Below are 7,210 nucleotides of genomic sequence, written 5' to 3' on the forward strand. Positions count from 1 at the left end.
AGTCATTAATAAACTGCATATATGGGACCAGCAGTTGGCGTAATGGCTATGTCTCTGGACTCCCACGTAGTCGACCACAGTTTGATTTCTCGACCAGGGGGCTTAAACTCATGCCAGGTGCGTGTGCGTGCATGCCCAAGATCCCAAGAAAAGAGTGGAGGAGAAGGGATTGCAGCGCGGCCATACCCCCTGGGGGGTGATTTCTCACTTTCTGTCTCTCTCTGTCTTTCTGGAGAGTGCACGCACCCTATAGCAAAAACCTCTTAAAAAATAAAAAATAAACAGTTTATATGTTAGTACTCCTATAACATAATAGTATAGGCCATACAAATTCCATGTGCTGTGTGAAATATTATCTAAGTTTGTGTAAGTGCAATATGTGATGTTCATAGAATGAAAAAAAAATTGTAAAAATGCATTTCTTGGGGACCAGCAAACAGTGCAATGGTTATGTCACTGGATTCCCATATAGCTGAGACAAGTTTTAGTCTTGGACCTGGTGGTTTGAAACTCAGGTCTGGTGCATATATGTGTTTGCCCAAAATCCCAGAATGAGAATTGAGGAGAAGAGGTTATAGTGTGGCTATTCCCTGGGGCATGATTTCTCACTTTCACCCTCTGTGTCTCTGCCTGTCTCTGTGGTGAGTGCAGGTGGCCAATAGAAAAATTCTCTCTAAAAATAATTTTAAAAATTCAAAAGTACATTCTCTAATATATTTATCTTATTGAAAGATATTCAATTGTGTGTACAAAACCACCACCTCATTGAATTTATTAATTAAACTATTGCTTAAACAAATGTAAGAAAGCAAATTAGCTTATAAAAACTGGAAGTATTTCTATAGTTTAGAATGTATATAAGCAAAATAAGATAGTACAATTCTGGATGTAAAAGGCAAATTTTGGTTTGTTAATTTGTATTTTGACTGAGACACGAGTTCAATTTGTTTTCTTTTGAATTTGCATAGGTCATGTATCTTCACAGGAGAGAGACAGAGACAAAGAGATAATAAGTGATAAGTTAAACCTCAGGGAGATAGCCATGACACAATCCCCTCTCCTGCATTCTACTCTATGGATTTGGGCACTCACACACACACATGCCAGGCATGATTTTCAAGCCACTGGATCCAAAACTAAAATGATAGTCAGCCGTGTCAGAGTCCAGCACCTTTGCAATGATGCGTCCTGCTGGCCCTGTAAAAATCAAATTTACTGCTGAGTTGAAGTAGTCATACAATTTTATTTAAAGATTCTGTTCAGATAACTCATATAAATTTTGATCTTTTGCTTTTTTGTGTACTCATCAGAGAGACACAGACAGACAGATGGTGAGAGGAAAAGTGAGAAATCACCCCCAGGAGAATGGCGTACACATTCAGTATGAGCTTTAAGTCACCAGGTTCAAGACTCAACCCACAATCAGTTATGTGGGATTTCAGTGATGTAAGTACTATGCAATCTTCTGACCCCCACCTCTGTATGTATTTCATATTGAAATGATGCTGTACCTCTTTGAAACTAACAGACCATTTTATCATCTCTTCTCTGATGACCAAACCTTGATCCCAGACATGATTTTCAAGCCACTGGATCCAAACTGATATGATAGTCAGCCATGTCAGAGTCCTGCACCTTCACAATGATAACACTTGCTACCCTGTAAAAATCAAATTTCTTGCTGAGTTACAGCAGTCACACTATTTTATCTAATGACTCTGTCTACATAACTCATACATATTTTTATTTTTTTGTGTGTGTGTACTCACCAGAAAGAGAAAGACAGACAAATGGTGAGAGGAAAAGTGAGAGATCACCCACCAAAAGAATGGCACACACATCCAGCATGAGTTTCAAGTCATCAGGTCCAGGACTCGAACCATGATCACTCATGTGGGATTTCAGTGATATAAGTACTATACATTTGCTGACCCCACCTCTGTGTGTACTTCATATTGAATTGACATCTTACCTCTTTGAAACTAACAGACCAGTTTATCATCTCTTCTCTGATATCCAAACCTTGATCATAAGAATCTCTGTAGATAAATTCTCCTACTTTAACCAACAGCCAACTGTGATTAGGAAATCTCACAAGATTGTGGATATCATACTGTATCGTATTTCTTTCTTCATCCAGGGGCACATTGTACCCAATGCTCTTTGTCAATTGGCTTTTCCTCAGAAATGGATGAAGCTGGATTAAAGGCAGGGTTTACAAATTAGGACTGTATTTAATGTAGAGGTGGAAAGTACATATCTCTAAAGTAATCCTTCTATTTTAACATCTCTATTTACATATTCACTTTTCTGTAGGGGCTTGATTTGGTTTGAGTGGTCAGCAGCTCAGGGCTCATGTGAGATGAACTCTTTAAAAAAAAGAAAGAAGACAATGGAGGAGTGGTTGTCACTCATCAGAAAAACTCTAGTATGTTTCCCAGAGTGTGATTTCTATTCAGACTCTCATAAAATCTAAACTAATAAAATCTGGTTTAGACCAATTGGAGGCTCATCTTGGTCATTCATTAAGGGTACAATGTGGGAGAGATGGTGGAGTAGTTAAGGCTGTAAACCACATATGGCCAAGCTGGTAACTTGAGTTCTGTACCTGTAGCTTACAAAACACACTGAGTGGGGCCAAAGGTGGCAAGGGTGATAAGATGCTGGACTCTCAAATGGCTGATCATGGTTCAAATCCTACTCCTAATGGATTTCCTTCTGACTTTCTCTTTTTCTCTGATCAAATTTTAAAAATAATAATAAAGTTAAATGATCATTAATTTTTAAAAAAAGCACATATGTCTGCATGCCCAAAATTCCAAATGGAGGGAATTCCATTGGTCATGAATTCCAATGGTCATGATTACATCATGAGCACTTTTTATGGGATGTGGGGGGAGTCTCATTTCTAACTTCTTCTGTCTTTGCCTGGAAAATGCACATGACTTATCTAATAAATAAATTTTTACAGAAGTATTTATTCTACTTTATTTCTTATTATTAATATTTTATATTGACCAGAAAGAGACAGAGACAGAGAAAGGGAGAAAGCAAGTTGAAAAGTCCAAGATTATAATCATTGTCAGCCATGTGGGAATCCAGTGTCCTTGCCACCACACCACCTGCCTGCCCCTTGTAGGAAAATTTTGAAAAGACATTATATAGATGGATAGGTTTAGATTCTTGATAGTGGTAGTGGTATTATAAAGGTATGCATTTCTCCAAGTTTAACCAAATATGTACATTAAATATGTGCAATTTTTGGATACTATTTAGACCCAATAAAGCTTTTGAAAAAGGAAAAAGCATGTTTTGTTCTTTATCTTTATTTTGGACATCTTTTGATAAGAGTGTGATTGTCATGTGACAATACAATAAACAATTTGTGACAAAATATAAAATTAAAACTTCTAAACTCTAACCGATATTTTTGCTTTTCGTTTTTTCCTAGTGGGAGTGTGTCCTTACAGAGAGAGACAGAGAAATAGTGAGAAAAGCAGAGGAGAAAGCACCTCCCATGGGAGAAGATCAGGCTGCAATCCCTTCTCCATTTCTCCCTGCTTTTTTGTTTTTAGACCTACAAGCATACACACATTCCTGAACTGTTTGTTAGGCTTCCAGGTCTGGGACTTGAGCCATGTGAAATATAGCTGCTTTAATCACTAGGCCATGGGTTCAACTCACAAAATATATTTTTAAAGAGAATTATTTATTTACTCTTATCTATTATCATTATTTGAAATTTGCTAAAGAGCATGTGTGCTCATGAAAGAGAGAGAGAGAAAGAGAGAGTAAGAAAGCAAACTGCCAAGTCTAGTACTGGAATCATATACAAGAGTCCAGTGACTTAACCACCACAACATTTGCAGACCTCATTAAAGAGATTTTTAATAAACCATGTTATCCTCTTAACTTTTGAATTTGCATTTTGAAGAGTCAATGTCAAACTTGTTCAAAGTACAAATCAAATGTTATTATTAGTACTGTAGAAATAAGACAGAAACTAAACTTTCTGATGTTTATTTTTATGTATGTATATTGTATTTACTTGTTTTGCTAAACAAATTTGTCTAATGTATTTGTCCCTTTTTTGGTATTTTCATATAAAACTTATAAATTTAGTGTTTGTTTTTTAAATTATTCATTTTTTAAAGAATTATTATTTTTAAGTTTGCTATAAGGCACATATAATCACCAAAGAGAGACAGAGAGCAAGAAAAAGGGAAATTAAGAAAGCAATCTACCAGTCCAGGACTTGAACCACATTTGACCATGTGGGAGTCCAGGACCTTAACCATGAGACCAGCTGCTGGCTCCATGATTTAGTGTTTATTTAAAATATAAACTTATTTATGAACCAACTAGAAAACACTGAGACTATAGGTTTCAAAAGTAGTTTTAAGCTTTCAAGTTGGAACAATGCTCCTTCCTCCAGGATTTTTGTAGACAGGATAAGTACAGTTAATCTAAAAGAAAGTTCTTTCCATGAGTGGCATGGAGGGATTATGCCACAGCATCTGTATCTCTAGAAATGAAATGGATATGGTTATTATGTTAATATTCTCTGGTGTTGGATGCATTCCTAAAAAACACACATAGAATTGACCAGTTGTGATCTACATTCTGTCAAGTATTTCTACTTGGACTTTTTTTAGTACTTTACTGTACATTATTCTTACTAATTTAATTAATTTTTAAAAATTTGCCAGATGGTGCATGTCAAAGAGACAAAGAAAGAAAGCGACTTTCATAGAGAATGGTCATATCACAATTCCTTCTCCTTCACTAACAAATATGTGTTCAGGGACAGACACATTTCTGGTAGTTTCTCAATCTCTGGGCCAGGATTTGAGCTAAAAGATTTGCCATGTGGGATCTGCCTACATCAAGGACCAGGCCATGGAGCCAGGCCAAATATTTTAAAATTTAAGTCTCTAGTGGCAGAACTCTCTAAGTAGAAATAACAATTACCCATATACCTTGGGTGAAAGTAAAAAATAATAACTTAAGAAAATTTTGCCTAATCTTGTTATTTTGAGAAGAAAACATAGGTTGTGTGTTTTGTTTTTAAAAGACGTTTTTGTTGTAGGGCATGTATGTTCACCAGAAAGACAGAGAGAGACCGAGATATAGAAAGCAAGAAATAAACACTCCTGGGGGATGGCCACACTGTAATCCCTTCTCCTCCATTCTCCTCTTGGGATCTTGGGCACATATGCACACTTGTCCAGCATCAGTTCCAGGCACTAGGTCTGGGACTCAAACCATGGTTGACTATGTGGGAGTCCAGCAACATAACCATTATTCTATCCACTGGTCCCCAAGTTGTGTTTTTTAAACAAATACTTCACCATGGACCAGCAGATGGTGTAATGGTTACATCACTGGACTTCCATGTAATGGACTGCAGTTTGAGTCCTGGAATTGGCTGCTCAAACCTCATAATGGGCACATGTGTGTGCATGCTGAAAATGCCCAGAGCAAAATGGAAAATTAGGAATTCTGGTGTGGCCATCCCCTCCGAGTGGTTATTTCTCACTTTCTGTCTCTCCATCTCTCTTTGTCTCACTGGTGAAAGCACATACTTAATAGCAAAACTCTCTGTAGAGAGAAAATAAATAAATAATTAAGCAGGTGTTATGGTGAGTAGGTTGGCTGGGTTTCCACATGACCTATTGTGGTTCAAGTTCTGGACACAGTGGCTTGAAAATCATGCTGGACACATATGTGTGCATACCCAAAAATCCAAAGAAAATAATGGAGTAGAAAGGATTGCACCACCATGATCCCCCCAGGTGGTGATTTATCACATTCTCTCTCTTTGGTGAGTGCACACACTAACCAGCTTTAGGCAAAAGTTAAGAAAATAATCTAAAAAACAAACAAAACTTCCAGGAGTCAGCAGAGGGTGTCATGGTTTATGTGGACTCCCACATGACTTATCATGGTATGAGTCCCAGAACTGGAAGCTTGAAAGTCATGCCAGTTATTTGAACATGCTTGCCAAAAATCACAGGAGAATAATGTAGTAGAAGGGATTATGGTGTGGTCATTACCCTTTCGGGGGTCTTTCCTTCTCACAGTCTCTCTCTGATGAGTGCACATGTACTATGGAAAAAAAATTTTTTAAATCCTCTAAAAGTTATCAGGTGCTTGTGAAGGGTGTTTACCTGCCAGGGAAGAATAGGCTGGTCTGCATCACCTGGAGATTCCATTTCTACTTTATGCAAAAGCATCTTAGAAAGAACTTGGGCCACCACATGCACAGCATGATAGAGAAAATAGCTGGGGTCAGATATGATCATCATGCTCCACTCAGATGGTATAAACTCTAGGGATGAATTTGGATGGCAGTCTCCAAGTTTGCCACATAGTGATCCAGCAAGTGAGCATTGAAAAAAGTATAGCCAGAGTTTACTGAAGTAAAAATCTTCTGGGTATTGGGAAGGGTTCACTGTCTTGAGAAATTGCTTAAAACCAGAAATGTTCCTTTCCTGGTTTGAAAATAAGAGACTTCCATGGAAAAAGTATTGTGCATGTGCCACACCAGTCAAAATTATTTTCCACTCTGAGGAGTAAAGATTTCTCATGATCCATACCTTTCCTGGAATTGAATAGAATTCTTTTTCTGTTCCTAGGCTCCAGATACTCCATTCATCACTTTGTACTATATACACATTTGCAGAGGAAACTCTGATCTTCTTAGTAAGAGTAAAGTCATGTGGTAAAATGATACCTTTTGTTACAGGGAGCATTTCTGTAAAGGCCACACAGATATCCTTTTCTGTCATCTTTGCCTTTACGTCTTGAAGGAACTGCTCCCCTTGCATGTCATCAGATACATAGAGCGCCACCCACGTCCAGCCAAAATGCACAGCAACAAGCAGATGATTCCATGAGCCAGAGAACTGTCCTTGGTGGCCATCTGATAAACTGATGGAAATTGGTTTTTATCACATAGAATGGGGTCAAAAGGACCATATGTGACCTGAATAAGAAAGAAATAATCTGATTCTAACATTACTAGGATTTTGGATTGTCCCACTTAAACAGGTGGGACTACTTAAATCTCTACCTGATAAGATCAGAGAATGGAATATTGAGTGAAGAAAATGCATGCTGTGATTAAGAGCAGTAGAAGACTGTTTTTCTGGCCCATATATTTCAATAAAGAACATGTGACTAGTCCAAATAATAATATCTCTTCCAG

The sequence above is a fragment of the Tupaia chinensis genome, unplaced genomic scaffold (genome assembly GCF_000334495.1).
Source record: "Tupaia chinensis unplaced genomic scaffold, TupChi_1.0 Scaffold142771_1, whole genome shotgun sequence".
NCBI classification, from domain to species: domain Eukaryota; kingdom Metazoa; phylum Chordata; class Mammalia; order Scandentia; family Tupaiidae; genus Tupaia; species Tupaia belangeri.